The sequence below is a fragment of the Neofelis nebulosa genome, chromosome 10 (genome assembly GCF_028018385.1).
Source record: "Neofelis nebulosa isolate mNeoNeb1 chromosome 10, mNeoNeb1.pri, whole genome shotgun sequence".
NCBI lineage: Eukaryota > Metazoa > Chordata > Mammalia > Carnivora > Felidae > Neofelis > Neofelis nebulosa.
In genome coordinates, this window is record NC_080791.1 from 47,755,081 (window position 1) to 47,772,820 (window position 17,740).

Sequence of the window (17,740 nt, forward strand, 5' to 3'; positions counted from 1 at the left end):
AGCATATGTCAGATTGCTACAGAATTGTCTGTGTGACTTTCTTATTTAAATTCTGATGCTGACAAAGCTATGACTAAACAGCATCCCAAAATGCAGTATCCTGGAGGACCTGACCACTCTACAGTACAGTTATTTGCCTGATACCCAAGAAGTAACTTGTGCCTTTTGAACTTTTTGGGATCAGGGAAAATACCACTTAACTCTTACATAGTATCTTAACCACGTATCCAATATCCAAAAATGACTGAAAATAAAGTTTTCTTTTTACTTAATTAAACTAAGGAGCTTAGAAAAACAGCAAGAATAGCTAAATCAATCCTGTATACCCTTAAATTATATACATTAATTGTTAACATTTTGTCTTATTTACCTAGAAAATAAAAAAAAAGATTTCATAAGTTTTCAGCAGACTAGTTTGGCAAGAAAACTTGGAGTAAAAAAACAAGTAGCTATTTACTCAAGGTCTCTAGTCACTCTACTAAGAGAATATCCATATATTTTATGACAAAACTCTTCCTCATGGGCTACCATCTCTGACTTTACTGGGGTGTTAATCATGGTGTATGCATCTTTTACCTTCCTAAAAACCTCATACATGCTTTGATTTGCACATTTGGTTGTAAGAACTATAGATGAGCGATTATGGGCCTGGGCTATGTGCCAGATACTGTACTGGGCAACTGACTTTTTTTTCTCTTTAACCTGCGTAGCCATTCCATAGAGAAATCATTATCTATACTTTGTAAGTTCAGAGACATTAAAGAATTCCCCCCAATGTCACATCATTAGTAAGTGGTAAATCTAGGATTTAAACCCAGGTGCATTAGGCTCTATCTTGGGTCTTTGTCCTATGTGCTATTGTTCATTTTACTATCCTTGTTGTAGCTCTGAGAAAACGGAGATAAAATATCCCATGGTACAATGGTAGATGGAGGGTCAGATTAGAATCTTATTGCCTGAGGTAGGCGAAATGGTTTGCTTCCTTCTGTCTTATCATTTGGTAAGCAGGAGTCTGGTGTAGGTATTGAGATCAATCCCAAGTCAGGTACGGATGAATCAAAACAGAGGAGGTAGCTACACATGCCATTCTTGAGCACCCTTAACATGATGGCTAACAAGTGTTTTGCTTTGGAAGATCACTGTTCATAATATTCCAGTCTTGCCTTTAGGGTTTACCAGTAGCATGTCCTTAGCAAGTCATTTAACCTTTCAAAGCTTCACTTTTGTCCTCTCTAAAAAGATAATAATTCTCAAATTATGGAGTCATTGTAAAAAATTAGATCGCATAGTGCCTATCACATGTTCAGCACTAAGGAATATGAGATACTGTCATTACTATATCATCCCCTATTGGCCTTGTTATGTTCCAACAGTGTCAGTGGTGGGGTGATTCTGACCAAAATCTGATTTCTGTTGTCCCCATTTTTTTCTTGTCTACAGGAATGTCTATTTTGTATAATATTGGCTAATTATCATATTATCAGTTAATGTTTCTCCAGCCTTCAGAGTTCCGTAGCTCTCTTGACAGAATTCCATAGTTCGGTATGTTGCCATCTAATGTATCCTGACAGCATTTGTTCTCTTGGCCACTGCCTGCCACTTAGACTCCATAGCATTATTGTATTCTCCTTTTTAAGTTACTACAGAGATTAAGATCAGTGTCTTTTTTTTTTGTACCATTATCAGTAATAAGCCATAGTAGTTAGACCCCATGAAATATATCTATATAAACATTTGTGATTTGAATATGGAACTTTAATGTGTCCTGTCATTTACTCCTGAGAATTTTTTAAAAATGTTTACTTATTTTGAGAGAGTTAATGAGTACAAGTGGGGGAAGGGCAGAGAGAGAGGGAGGGAGGGAGAGAGATAATCCCATGCAGGGTCCATGCTGTCCATGCAGAACCCAATGAGGGGCTTGATCTCACAAACCATAAGATCATGACCTGAGCGGAAATCAAGAGACAGATGCTTAACTGACTGAGCCACCCAAGTGGCCCCTGAGAACTTTTGAATTTGAATTGAGACTTTTGATGCCTTGAGCTGAGAACATAAAGACGTATGTATTATCGGTCTTCCCTCTTCCATGAAGACAATAAAATTTAGTTGTCTCACTCACCCAGATACACCTCAGAAGCTTTTCAGCTATAGTCAAGACAAGCTTGAGCAGTGGATCAGAACTGGAGCTCTGGATGACACATGCATGTTAGTTACCAGTTCTGCCTCCCTGTTGAACACGGGACAGAAGGATTTAGATGAAAGCAGAGCCAGTCAGGATTAGTTGATGTTCCTGGAAAGAGTGAAGGAGGGAGAGGATGGCTACTGATCTTTCTTAGAGATTGAGATGGAGATGCGGGATGGAAGCTAAGATGAAACAAGCCTCATCTCCTGGAAATGTAAAAGAGGTTAAACAATAGCAAAATATGTGAACAAGTAACATCCTTGTTTAATAATCAGCCTGGGGTGCCCTATCATTAGGGGAGGAAAAAAGGAAAGAAAAACAGAAATACATGAGTGAGCTAATGGTTCATTGTTGTTGTGTTTATTGATACTATTTCAGAGAAACTTTCAACACCCAGGGATGGCCTTTCAGGTTAATGGATTGATATGAGGAGATTTGAATTAATTAAATGCTGGATAATTGTGAATGCTAGTTATATCAGATGTAGTGGTCATGCTAAGGAAATGGAGAGAGACAAACAAGTCCTTTTAATTTTAACCCTAGGGGGACAATCTACTATAGTGAAAAACATAGGGTGTGGAGGCAGGTTGACCTGGATTTGAATTACTACTCGACTGATTTCTAGAAACATGACCATGAGCAAGTAATTTAACTGTAAGACCAGTTTTTCCAAATGTACTGATCAAAGAATGGTATTTGGTAAATTATTATCATGACCCTGACTTAACAAAAAAACTTATTTAATGACTATCGCTTGATCCTGATTAAGTGGGCTGGACTAGACTCAATTTTAAGCCCCAAACCTTTGTATTAACATAACGTCACAAGTTGAAACTTATATAATCTACATCAGAAGGGATATAGAATTAATAGAGACATCCCAGCGGTAATAAACTCCTTTTAGACTTTTGATGAATTTTTTGCCATTTAAAGATTGTTCTCTAAGTATGAATATAACCAGATGGTCAGTGATAAAATTCAAATCCCAAGACTTTACAATATCTATAGATGCCAGCATTTTCACTTTCATTATCAACTATCCAGTAAGTTTGAATTAAGCATTTCACTTCTTTTAAGGGAGGCTGTTTTGCTTTGTTTTTAATTATAACCCCACATCCGGATGTTTCCAGTGTACTTCTTTAGAGAGCAATTTTTATGATTAAGAAGTTAATTTTTTTCTTCAATATGAACAGATGGTGCTTTTCAGTGTCTTTTTAAAGGTGCTCCGTATCTCTTGCACAGCAGAACCTAAAATATGAATCGGACATTGTATAACTGAAAATAAATGGAAAAGGAAAAGTTCATGATTTAGAGTCTATATAACTCCTCTTCCTTACTGGAGATTTAGTCTCTTCATTTTAGTAGCATTCTTGGAAGCATTTAACTTTATTGAGATATGAGTGAGAATCTGAGCTTCTGTACCTCCTGGAAACTTGAGATATCCTAAAGATGAATATTTTTTAAAACTTTGATTTCATATAAACTGTACTTAATGCTTAATAATCCAAAAGTATACTTTAACATGCTTGATGTTTTGCATTAGTGATTTGATTGTATTTGAAAAGGTTGCATGTGAAGACTACTGATCATAAATATATTCCATTAAACATTCTTAATTATACTGTCCTGAACGGTGTGTTTCTACCTCTGGACGTTACTGGTAGCCAACCAAGTCAACTGCTCCATTAAGGTGATGACAAATACTTGGCAAATGAAATGACTTGGCTCCTTCATGTTAACACTATTTTTACATTCCAATATTATACAGAGAAAATACAAATATACAGGGGCGCCTGGGTGGCGCAGTCGGTTAAGCGTCCGACTTCAGCCAGGTCACGATCTCGCGGTCCGTGAGTTCGAGCCCCGCGTCGGGCTCTGGGCTGATGGCTCGGAGCCTGGAGCCTGTTTCCAATTCTGTGTCTCCCTCTCTCTCTGCCCCTCCCCCATTCATGCTCTGTCTCTCTCTGTCCCAAAAATAAATAAAAAAAAAAAAAAAAAAAAAAAAAAAAAAAAAAAAGAAAATACAAATATACATAATCTCTTGGGGCGCCTGCGTGGCGCAGTCGGTTAAGCGTCCGACTTCAGCCAGGTCACGATCTCGCGGTCCGTGAGTTCGAGCCCCGCGTCGGGCTCTGGGCTGATGGCTCGGAGCCTGGAGCCTGTTTCCGATTCTGTGTCTCCCTCTCTCTCTGCCCCTCCCCCGTTCATGCTCTGTCTCTCTCTGTCCCAAAAATAAAATAAAAAATGTTGGAAAAAAAAAAATTAAAAAAAAAAAAAACAAAAAAAAAACAAATATACATAATCTCATGAATTGTGGCTGTGGTCCATCCAAATAACTTCTGACTGTGGCACCAACACATGTTTGCTGTGTTTTCCAAGACAGACACAGGTTCTAGAATTTCCCTTTAACAAAAATAACTTTTCGGGCACCTGGGTGGCTCTGTCAGTTAAGTGTCCTACTCTTGGTTTCGGCTCAGGTCATGATCTCACTTTAATGGACTTGAACTAGTCCTGAATCAGGCTCTGCACTGACAGTATGGAGCCTGCTTGGGATTCTCCCTCTCCCTCTCTGTCTCTGCCTCTCCTGTGTGTGCGCTTCCCCTCCTTCTCTCTCTCTAAATAAATAAATAAACTTGTTAAAAATAAAATAACTTCTAGCTACTTTCCTTCTTTTTCCTTCACATTTACTAGCCATAATAGGTTGGTAGAAAATACATGACAGAAAATGAAAAGATATTTTTGTTTTTTCTTGAATTTCGACAAAGAGTGGGTGCATATTTTTTCTTTATTATAAACATGTAGGCCCCCAGAAGGCTTGGGGAGTTTAGCTTTCTATCCAGACTGTTCACTCCATGCAAGAATTCCCTGCTTGACTGGTCTTTAAATCTCCAGAAGCAAATGTGAATAGTGAATAGTAGACACTCAGTTAAAATGTGTGGAGAGTTCCGGAAGATGGCGGCGTAGGAGGACGCTGGGCTCACCGCGCGTCCTGCTGATCACTTAGATTCCACCTACACCTGCCTAAAGAACCCAGAAAACCGCCAGAGGATTAGCAGAACGGAGTCTCCGGAGCCAAGCGCAGACGAGAGGCCCACGGAAGAGGGTAGGAAGGGTGGCGAGGCGGTGCGCGCTCCACGGACTGGCGGGAGGGAGCCGGGGCGGAGGGGCGGCTCGCCGGCCAAGCAGAGCCCCCGAGTCGGGCTGGCAAAAGCGGAGGGGCCGGACGGACTGTGTTCCGACAGCAAGCGCGACTTAGCGTCTGGGAGGTCAGAAGTTAACAGCTCTGCTCAGAAAGCGGGAAGGCTGGAGGACAAAGGGAGGGAGAGCTGCTGAGCCCCCGGACGGCAGAGCTCAGCTTGGCGGGGAACAAAGGCGCTCGCCAGCGCCATCTCCCCCGCCCATCCCCCAGCCAAAATCCCAAAGAGAACCAGTTCCTGCCAGGGAACTTGCTCGCTCCGCGCAAACACCCAACTCTGTGCTTCTGCGGAGCCAAACCTCCGGCAGCGGATCTGACTCCCTCCCGCTGCCACAGGGCCCCTCCTGAAGTGGATCACCTAACGAGAAGCGAGCTAAGCCTGCCCCTCCCGCCCCCGTGCACCTTGCCTACCCACCCCAGCTAATACGCCAGCTCCCCAGCACCACAAGCCTGGCAGTGTGCAAGTAGCCCAGACGGGCCACACCACCCCACAGTGAATCCCGCCCCTAGGAGAGGGGAAGAGAAGGCACACACCAGTCTGACTGTGGCCCCAGCGGTGGGCTGGGGGCAGACATCAGGTCGGACTGCGGCCCCGCCCACCAACTCCAGTTATACACCACAGCACGGGGGAAGTGCCCTGCGGGTCCTCACCACTCCAGGGACTGTCCAAAATGACCAAACGGAAGAATTCCCCTCAGAAGAATCTCCAGGAAATAACAACAGCTAATGAACTGATCAAAAAGGATTTAAATAATATAACAGAAAGTGAATTTAGAATAATAGTCATAAAATTAATCGCTGGGCTTGAAAACAGTATACAGGACAGCAGAGAATCTCTTGCTACAGAGATCAAGGGACTAAGGCACAGTCACGAGGAGCTGAAAAACGCTTTAAACGAAATGCAAAACAAAATGGAAACCACGACGGCTCGGATTGAAGAGGCAGAGGAGAGAATAGGTGAACTAGAAGATAAAGTTATGGAGAAAGAGGAAGCTGAAAGAAAGAGAGATAAAAAAATCCAGGAGTATGAGGGGAAAATTAGAGAACTAAGTGATACACTAAAAAGAAATAATATACGCATAATTGGTATCCCAGAGGAGGAAGAGAGAGGGAAAGGTGCTGAAGGGGTACTTGAAGAAATTATAGCTGAGAACTTCCCTGAACTGGGGAAGGAAAAAGGCATTGAAATCCAAGAGGCACAGAGAACTCCCTTCAGACGTAACTTGAATCGATCTTCTGCACGACATATCATAGTGAAACTGGCAAAATACAAGGATAAAGAGAAAATTCTGAAAGCAGCAAGGGATAAACGTGCCCTCACATATAAAGGGAGACCTATAAGACTCGTGACTGATCTCTCCTTTGAAACTTGGCAGGCCAGAAAGGCTTGGCACGATATCTTCAGTTTGCTAAACAGAAAAAATATGCAGCCGAGAATCCTTTATCCAGCAAGTCTGTCATTTAGAATAGAAGGAGAGATAAAGGTCTTCCCAAACAAACAAAAACTGAAGGAATTTGTCACCACGAAACCAGCCCTACAAGAGATCCTAAGGGGGATCCTGTGAGACAAAGTACCAGAGACATCACTACAAGCATAAAACATACAGACATCACAATGACTCTAAACCCGTATCTTTCTATAATAACACTGAATGTAAATGGATTAAATGCGCCAACCAAAAGACATAGGGTATCAGAATGGATAAAAAAACAAGACCCATCTATTTGCTGTCTACAAGAGACTCATTTTAGATCTGAGGACACCTTTAGATTGAGAGTGAGGGGATGGAGAACTATTTATCATGCTACTGGAAGCCAAAAGAAAGCTGGAGTAGCCATACTTATATCAGACAAACTAGACTTTAAATTAAAGGCTGTAACAAGAGATGAAGAAGGGCATTATATAATAATTACAGGGTCTATCCATCAGGAAGAGCTAACAATTATAAATGTCTATGCGCCAAATACCGGAGCCCCCAGATATATAAAACAGTTACTCATAAACATAAGCAACCTTATTGATAAGAATGTGGTCATTGCAGGGGACTTTAACACACCACTTACAGAAATGGATAGATCATCTAGACACACAGTCAATAAAGAAACAAGGGCCCTGAATGATACATTGGATCAGATGGACTTGACAGATATATTTAGAACTCTGCATCCCAAAGCAACAGAATATACTTTCTTCTCGAGTGCACATGGAACATTCTCCAAGATAGATCATATACTGGGTCACAAAACAGCCCTTCATAAGTTTACAAGAATTGAAATTATACCATGCATACTTTCAGACCACAATGCTATGAAGCTTGAAATCAACCACAGGAAAAAGTCTGGAAAACCTCCAAAAGCATGGAGGTTAAAGAACACCCTACTAACGAATGAGTGGGTCAACCAGGCAATTAGAGAAGAAATTAAAAAATATATGGAAACAAACGAAAATGAAAATACAACAATCCAAACGCTTTGGGACGCAGCGAAGGCAGTCCTGAGAGGGAAATACATTGCAATCCAGGCCTATCTCAAGAAACAAGAAAAATCCCAAATACAAAATCTAACAGCACACCTAAAGGAAATAGAAGGAGAACAGCAAAGGCAGCCTAAACCCAGCAGAAGAAGAGAAATCATAAAGATCAGAGCAGAAATAAACAATATAGAATCTAAAAAAACTGTAGAGCAGATCAACGAAACCAAGAGTTGGTTTTTTGAAAAAATAAACAAAATTGACAAACCTCTAGCCAGGCTTCTCAAAAAGAAAAGGGAGATGACCCAAATAGATAAAATCATGAATGAAAATGGAATTATTACAACCAATCCCTCAGAGATACAAACAATTATCAGGGAATACTATGAAAAATTATATGCCAACAAATTGGACAACCTGGAAGAAATGGACAAATTCCTAAACACCCACACTCTTCCAAAACTCAATCAGGAGGAAATAGAAAGCTTGAACAGACCCATAACCAGCGAAGAAATTGAATCGGTTATCAAAAATCTCCCAACAAATAAGAGTCCAGGACCAGATGGCTTCCCAGGGGAGTTCTACCAGACGTTTAAAGCAGAGATAATACCTATCCTTCTCAAGCTATTCCAAGAAATAGAAAGGGAAGGAAAACTTCCAGACTCATTCTATGAAGCCAGTATTACTTTGATTCCTAAACCAGACAGAGACCCAGTAAAAAAAGAGAACTACAGGCCAATATCCCTGATGAATATGGATGCAAAAATTCTCAATAAGATACTAGCAAATCGAATTCAACAGCATATAAAAAGAATTATTCACCATGATCAAGTGGGATTCATTCCTGGGATGCAGGGCTGGTTCAACATTCGCAAATCGATCAACGTGATACATCACATTAACAAAAAAAAAGAGAAGAACCATATGATCCTGTCAATCGATGCAGAAAAGGCCTTTGACAAAATCCAGCACCCTTTCTTAATAAAAACCCTTGAGAAAGTCGGGATAGAAGGAACATACTTAAAGATCATAAAAGCCATTTATGAAAAGCCCACAGCTAACATCATCCTCAATGGGGAAAAACTGAGAGCTTTTTCCCTGAGATCAGGAACACGACAGGGATGCCCACTCTCACCGCTGCTGTTTAATATAGTGCTGGAAGTTCTAGCATCAGCAATCAGACAACAAAAGGAAATCAAAGGCATCCAAATTGGCAAAGATGAAGTCAAGCTTTCGCTTTTTGCAGATGACATGATATTATACATGGAAAATCCGATAGACTCCACCAAAAGTCTGCTAGAACTGATACATGAATTCAGCAAAGTTGCAGGATACAAAATCAATGTACAGAAATCAGTTGCATTCTTATACACTAACAATGAAGCAACAGAAAGACAAATAAAGAAACTGATCCCATTCACAATTGCACCAAGAAGCATAAAATACCTAGGAATAAATCTAACCAAAGATGTAAAAGATCTGTATGCTGAAAACTATAGAAAGCTTATGCAGGTAATTGAAGAAGATATAAAGAAATGGAAAGACATTCCCTGCTCATGGATTGGAAGAATAAATATTGTGAAAATGTCAATACTACCCAAAGCTATCTACACATTCAATGCAATCCCAATCAAAATTGCACCAGCATTCTTCTCGAAACTAGAACAAGCAATCCTAAAATTCATATGGAACCACAAAAGGCCCCGAATAGCCAAAGTAATTTTGAAGAAGAAGACCAAAGCAGGAGGCATCACAATCCCAGACTTTAGCCTCTACTACAAAGCTGTCATCATCAAGACAGCATGGTATTGGCATAAAAACAGACACATAGACCAATGGAATAGAATAGAAACCCCAGAACTAGACCCACAAACGTATGGCCAACTCATTTTTGACAAAGCAGGAAAGAACATCCAATGGAAAAAAGACAGTCTCTTTAACAAATGGTGCTGGGAGAACTGGACAGCAACATGCAGAAGGTTGAAACTAGACCACTTTCTCACACCATTCACAAAAATAAACTCAAAATGGATAAAGGACCTGAATGTGAGACAGGAAACCATCAAAACCTTAGAGGAGAAAGCAGGAAAAGACCTCTCTGACCTCAGCCGTAGCAATCTCTTACTCGGCACATCCCCAAAGGCAAGGGAATTAAAAGCAAAAGTGAATTACTGGGACCTTATGAAGATAAAAAGCTTCTGCACAGCAAAGGAAACAACCAACAAAACTAAAAGGCAACCAACGGAATGGGAAAAGATATTTGCAAATGACACATCGGACAAAGGGCTAGTATCCAAAATCTATAAAGAGCTCATCAAACTCCACACCCGAAAAACAAATAACCCAGTGAAGAAATGGGCAGAAAACATGAATAGACACTTCTCTAAAGAAGACATCCGGATGGCCAACAGGCACATGAAAAGATGTTCAACGTCGCTCCTCATCAGGGAAATACAAATCAAAACCACACTCAGATACCACCTCACGCCAGTCAGAGTGGCCAAAATGAAGAAATCAGGAGACTATAGATGCTGGAGAGGATGTGGAGAGACGGGAACCCTCTTGCACTGTTGGTGGGAATGCAAATTGGTGCAGCCGCTCTGGAAAGCAGTGTGGAGGTTCCTCAGAAAATTAAAAATAGACCTACCCTATGACCCAGCAATAGCACTGCTAGGAATTTATCCAAGGGATACAGGAGTACTGATGCATAGGGGCACTTGTACCCCAATGTTTATAGCAGCACTCTCAACAATCGCCAAATTATGGAAAGAGCCTAAATGTCCATCAACTGATGAATGGATAAAGAAATTGTGGTTTATATACACAATGGAATACTACGTGGCAATGAGAAAGAATGAAATATGGCCTTTTGTAGCAACGTGGATGGAACTGGAGAGTGTGATGCTAAGTGAAATAAGCCATACAGAGAAAGACAGATATCATATGGTTTCACTCTTATGTGGATCCTGAGAAACGTAACAGAAACCCATGGGGGAGGGGAAGGGAAAAAAAAAAAAAAAGAGGTTAGAGTGGGAGAGAGCCAAAGCATAAGAGACTGTTAAAAACTGAGAACAAACTGAGGGTTGATGGGGGGTGGGAGGGAGGGCAGGGTGGGTGATGGGTATTGAGGAGGGCACCTTTTGGGATGAGCACTGGGTGTTGTATGGAAACCAATTTGACAGTAAATTTCATATATTAAAAAATAAATAAATAAATAAATAAATAAATAAATAAAAACAAAAAAAAAAAAACAAAAAAAAAAAAAAAAAAAATAAAATGTGTGACATTTCTTTAATTGAATGTCCAACTGGAGTGTCTTTTCTTGAATCTGTTGAATATCATTGAATCATTCTGTCACTGCTTAAGTTTTCTCTCTGGTAATGACTTGAAAATCTATTTAGTCCTTCTGGCCAGTGGAGCTTTAAATACTTCCCTAGAACATTGTATCCCAAAAGGATTGATGGAATGGTGGTGGTAGTTTTCACTGCTAATAAGAGGAGCTACAGGTCATGAATACTTAATATGTGCCAGACGCTGGGCTACATAATCATCCTCTGAGATGGGTATTTTTATCTTCTTTTTATAGATAGGGATACTGAGGTTTTAAAGAACTAAGCAATTTGCCCAACCTCATAGAGCCAGTAATATGCAGAGCCAAGAATTAAAGTCCTTTCATTTGACTCTGGTGTCCATGGCGTTAAATATTATTCTAGATTGTCTTCTTACTGTTTCTTCCTTTGTACCTGCTATAAAATCATTAGATGCTTACAGAAATCTGGCTCATTAAATTGTTATTTGAATGCTTGGAAAACTTTTCCAAGTCATTTAAGATAAAATATTTTCCCTCTAGTAAGCAACCAACATTAGCTAGAGTACTGGTCTCTGTGAGGTTAATGTCTCTGCTTTCTGTTTCACCATCTAGATTTGTTAATGGAAATAATGAATAATGGTGGTTAGGACCAGAATAAAACCTTAAGACAGTACTGACATCATCTACCTTGTTTTGAGTAATTTAAAAGGTGTTACTGAAAATAAATGCTGTGTGTGTGTGTGTGTGTGTGTGTGTGTGTGTGTGTGTGTGTGTGTGTATTGAGTCAAAAGTTTGTTGGTCAGGGTTACATTAAATGGCTATCCATTGCTGACAGTGATTTTGAGTTTCCTTAGTACTTCATTTTTTCTTCTTTGTTTATTTGAGAGAGAGAGTGTGCACGGGGGAGGGGCAGAAAGAGAAGGAAGAAGAGAATCCCAAGCAGGCTCAGCACTGTCAGTCTAGAGCTGATGCAGGGCTGGAACTCATGAACTGTGAACTTATGACCTGAGCTCAAATCAAGATTCAGATGATTAACTGACTGAGCCTCCCTGGTGCCTAAGAATTCCTTAGGATTTCAAAGCTTAAATGCTTAAATAGCTCTGAGGATTCTTATACTTAAACTGAAAAATAAATTATAAAATTATCTTTATTCAATCCATGATCATATCACCACTTTTTTACCTTCTATTTATAAATGAGAATTTAATGATTGCCTAGAGACCATAAAGTTTTCTTTCCCACTTCAGACAAGTCAATAACTGTAAGATTTAATAGCCTAAAGATAAAATGGTTCAATATTAACCAGAAAATGCTTGACTAAGGTAACTCTTTAATACCAGATTATGAGGCCATTTGAATTTTTTCTCCAACAATTGTCTATAGCAATGGAACTCTTTATTTGATAAGTGAGGAAGTGAGTGTTTATCCTAGCTTGTGTTTTGATTTGGGGGGGGGAACCCACTATAAAATACAGGTATCATACGTGTAAATGGCTTAGACTCCTGTATGTGCCATTGTTCTGAATACGATACTTGTAATGAAGTGGTTAAACAATCCTCTTCGGGCTTACAGGCACCAGGCTAATGCATAATGTTTTGGCACAAGAAGTCTCAGGGTACCTATGTTTCTGCACAATTTACAATTTCCTGCCACAAGAACTTAAAATGCCACAGAGCACAGATTCTACAGAGTGAATGCAGACCCAGACACAGAGCATTTTAACATCGCTCCATTGCTACTTAGATTCTGCTCAGGGTAATGAAAGAAACAAGGCCTGCAGAAGAAATCTGCATTCACTCAAATAAATGACATTTTGAGTCAGACTATGATTTAAATAAGTTGTTTTAAGTAAGAGGTGAACATCCTGGCACTGATAGTTGGGGTCAAAAATTTGGACTGCTAGAATTTTTGCTCCAACCACACCCGTGTAGGTTAAGGATAGGACTTCATCATTAGTAATCAGGAGAAATAGAAGAATGCTGGCTTATCTGTTAACAGTAAGTACTCTTTAAAAGTTCTGTATATATTTCTTCTTTAGGAGTGTGGATTTCATCCTCCACGACATTTTTTGTGATCTTAAGAAGGACTTGAGGGGCGCCTGGGTGGCGCAGTCGGTTAAGCGTCCGACTTCAGCCAGGTCACGATCTCGCGGTCCGTGAGTTCGAGCCCCGCGTCAGGCTCTGGGCTGATGGCTCGGAGACTGGAGCCTGTTTCCGATTCTGTGTCTCCCTCTCTCTCTGCCCCTCCCCCGTTCATGCTCTGTCTCTCTCTGTCCCAAAAATAAATTAAAAACGTTGAAAAAAAAAATTAAAAAAAAAAAAAAAAAAAAAAAAAAAAAAAGAAGGACTTGAGTTAAATAAACCAATCAAGATTCCAGTGCCCAGAAAGGGCAAGTCCAGGCACACAGAATGTACCTCTGTCCCCCTATCATTGTTTGTAAGGGAATCAAGATGAATATAATTTACTAAAAACATTTCAAACAATAAGACTGCATATTTCAAAGATCAATCTCAAATCATTCATAGCCACTGAAAAGAGGAATGAGCAGGCATTTCTGTCTCCTGGGCTGCAGAGTCCTCAGGTGCTGTCTTTCCACACTCCTCCGATTCCTCTCCCTACTTATCACAAATAACCATGGCAGTGCCTTTTCTTAACCTTCTTATTCACCCTCGTGTAAGTTCTCATGTCTTGTCACTTTCTGACTTGTAGGAAGAAAAAAAAAACCTAACTCCCTGATTGTAGAAGGGAGCAGACATGCTCCACAGGCACTTTTTTTCCCCTTTCTGCTTTTCTTGTGACTGCAGTCACAAGCCCCTTCCCCATAAGAAGCTGTTTTCCTAGTGCTTGGAGGTGTCATGCTTTAAGATCATGCTGTATATTTGCTTCAGGAAGTTTGGTACTGACACGTCCTTCATTTCTAGTGTCATTTGGAGGTGTGTAACAGTAACATAAGGAGAATGTTACTGTTGAAGGACTTTAGGATTAGAGTAGTAAACATTTCCTTTAATTTCACAGGTTGCTCCAATTCCTTTGGATCAATGAGAAATTATGTAAAGCAACCAGCATCCTATAAAGGCAACTCAAATCTGAAAACAAGAGCCGCATATCAATTAATAGGGAAATGTAAAATACGTATTTTGAAGAAATTAAAAAGAAAAGATGGGGTGTGTCCCCTGTTTTGGAAACTTTCAGTGATCCTAGATACCATTTAGGGCAATTCACAGGCAGGATAGCATTACAAGCTATCAGAGGAATGCCCTTCAGTGTGTGTGCTATCTCCCTATGCTTATTCTCACCATTGGCTTTCCTGACGTCTCCACCAGGCATCCTTATCACCTATCACAGTCGACCTCACACTGAGGTTCATACCTGGTGGCAGTGCCATCCGCCTGGGCACCTGATAGAAATGTTTGGTCACATTTTTGTTGTAATGACTGGACAATGCTACTGGCATTTAGTGGGAGGAGGCCAGGGATGCTAAGTACCCAGCAAGATATGTGACAACATGCACAGCTGTCTGCCCAGAATGTCAGTAGCACCCCCATTAACAAACACTGGGCCTCTGGAATTAGCACCCCAGTTTTGGGTTGACTAAGCTGGCTCTTGACTTTGAGACTGGTTATTAATCCTGGATTCTTACAGTATGCTTCAGGCCTTCATCAGTGATTGGGCTGTTCTCTTCCTCATTTGGCTTCATCCTGAGAGGGGAGGAGTATTGCACAAAGAGAAATTTCACAAATGTGTTTGTCTTCATTTACCCTATTCCCTTCTGTTGGGAAGCTGACACTGAGAAGCTTTAGGCAGGTTGGTAGATACTTGTTTGCCCAGATGTCTCCAGCTACAAAAGCGAAAACTCACTAGGCAAAGAAAAGGAAAATGAATGTTACAATCATTTTTTATTGCTGTTAAAATGCCTCCAAAGAGAAGAGAAAGTGAAACATCAATGCTGACTGATGTTACAGGATATAAATGTTGACTAAGGTGCTTAAGAATGCAATGTTTATATAAAGGACAGGGATGCCTGGGTGGCTCACTTGGTTCAGCATCCAACTTTGACTCAGGTCATGATCTCACGGTTTGTGGGTTCGAGCCCCTCATCCATCTCTGTGCTGTCAGCTTAGAGCTTGGGGCCTATTTCAGATACTGTGTCTCCCTCTGTCTGCCCCTCCCCTCTTGGTCTTTCTCTCTCTTGCTCTCTCAAAAAAAAAAAAAAAAAAAAAAAGAAAGAAAGAAAAAAGGACATACGGAAAAGATTCCTGACTGATGAGACAACTGTTTTATCTTTTCATAAAGGATCAAATCACTTGCAGGAGATGAAGAGGAGTGGTAATAAAGTGTCCAAGTGATGATTCCAAGAATAGCAGGAAAGAATGTAGAAAGTAAAGTTTGATCAATTTCAAGGTTCTGGTCCAAGATAATGGTGTAGGAAGACCCAGAACTACTTTCCTCCTACAGACACCAAATCTATAGCTATATATGGAACAATTTGCTTTGGGGGGAAAAAAACCAAACTGAAAAAAACTAGTGAAGCAGCCCCTTCATATCAGGCACATGAGAAGGAAACCATATAGAAGTAGATAGGAAAGGCTGAGACACAGTCTCACCATAAACCTCACCCCTGATGCGGTGACCTACAATCGGGAAAGAACTCAAAACCTGGAGCTTCTCCTTGAGCAAAAAGGATTTGTTCCTCACTTTGGGCACCCTGACTTGAAGATGGGCACCTGAGAGATGAGTCCCCAAAACATGTGGCTGTGAAGAAGAAAAGTTCTGAACCATGGAGGATGGGAGAGGTAAAGAAGAGACCAGAAATTGACAGAAGTAGCAACCAAATTTACCTCTGTCAGTTAATTAAGTACTTGAGTTTATTGCCATGTTCTGATCTACATGCGGAAAGTCTTATTTCGTTTTAGGTTAAAAAGATAAACCAAAAAAACCTACTCAATTTTTATCCATTTCATAAAATAAAAATAAGGTTTTTGATAAGGTTTATATCTACTTTAATAGAGTTCCAGATCAATATTTCAAAAAATTAATTAGAAGGTTATGATATAAGCAAATCTGACTTAAAACTATTGCAAACCTATCATTATTACACCCTATTATCTAGATTTTTACTGAAACAATGTGTCATGCCAAATATCTGAAATCATGTCTGTAATTATCTCCAGAAATGATTTGGCATAGCAATTTCTGGGAAAGAAAAATTGAACTATTTCCTTTTAATCTCTTCATTGGACTTTTTAAAATGAAGTGCTAAAAGTCTTGGGAGTGAATAACAAGTTATTTTATTTGAGTTTTTAAAGTTACATCTTGGAATGTTTTCAAAACCAAGACTCGTAACCTATTGTCAGGATAAGATAATAGGAAACTTTGCAAATGTCAAGGCAAAGATCACATCTGGCACATTCTCCAGGTCTGATCAGCAGGCACTTTCTAATTTTTGTTGTCCCCAACTTACTTAAGCCCTAACACTCCTAGGATAGTTTGAAGATACGATGGCAAATTATATACTTCAGTTGGTTGCAATATGCTGCAGTTTTATTTTTTGATGTGTTCTCACATTCCTCATACTGTTATTTATAATTACATCTGGCCCACCAAATGTAAGCTCCATTAGATTTTTATCTCTGTATCTCTAGTGTCTAGAAATGGGCCTTGCCTAATAGTAGGTGCTCAATAAAAGCTTATTGAAGAGATGAATAAGTTAATGGTTCATTTTCTTAATTATTTCATACTGCAAGTCTAGAGATAGAGATTATTGGAAGAATTTGGGCCAAACTAAATTTTCATGTGTACTCTCCTCAGAGTCAACTAATGCCAAAGTAACAAGCATTCTGAACACTCTTGAGTACTGTGGGAAAAGGGCTAAAACATTTAACTATGCCCATGGCCTCAGTTTCTTAGATAGTTTGCTTTGAAATAAAGGGATGTTGTAGAGTTCTTATTACATAGAAAACAGGGTCTATATTATACCATTTAATAAATCATCATTTATGATAAATGTCTGCAAGGCAACACACTTAAATTTTAATAACGTTAAATTTATGAAAACTGGAATGGTGGAAATACACCTTTCCAAAAATTCAGGATAAAGCAACCATGTCTGAGGTTGTTTGTGGCCCTAAAATTACTCATGTGTCCTTTAATTTGCTGGGAAGATGGCAGACTGACATAGGAAGAAGTGTTCTGAAATAAGTCACCAGGATGGCTGGGCACTTTACTGTCTGCTTGTTTCAATAGGTATTCCCAGTTGGAAGTGATTGATGCTTTGAGTGACCTCTCTGTTCCACTGGAGTCTGTTTTTGTCTTAGAAGCAGGGGTGAACCATTTCTGCCTTCTGCTTACTTTTTCCTGTTTATTTCCTTAGTCAGGCTTGGGGTTCTCTGTGTGCAGCTTTATAGTGATGTCTTTCCTCTAGTAAGTACTTGCTTTCTCTCTGGTGAGCTGTTTCCTCTCCATTCATTTTCATCTACTATGACTACTGTATTATCTTTGTCCCAAGTGATTCATAGTATGATTGTTCTTTAAAAAAAATCACTTCATAGTACTTTTCTTATTTTCAGCTTGCTTGTTAAAAGC

The 17,740-nt window shown here is 39.8% G+C and overlaps 1 protein-coding gene across 16 annotated transcripts in view; it reads left to right on the top strand.

Annotated features, from left to right (window-relative positions):
• Positions 1-17,740, top strand: part of DLG2 (discs large MAGUK scaffold protein 2) — a 2,097,061-nt gene that overhangs the window by 720,984 nt on the left and 1,358,337 nt on the right. The window lies entirely within an intron of this gene.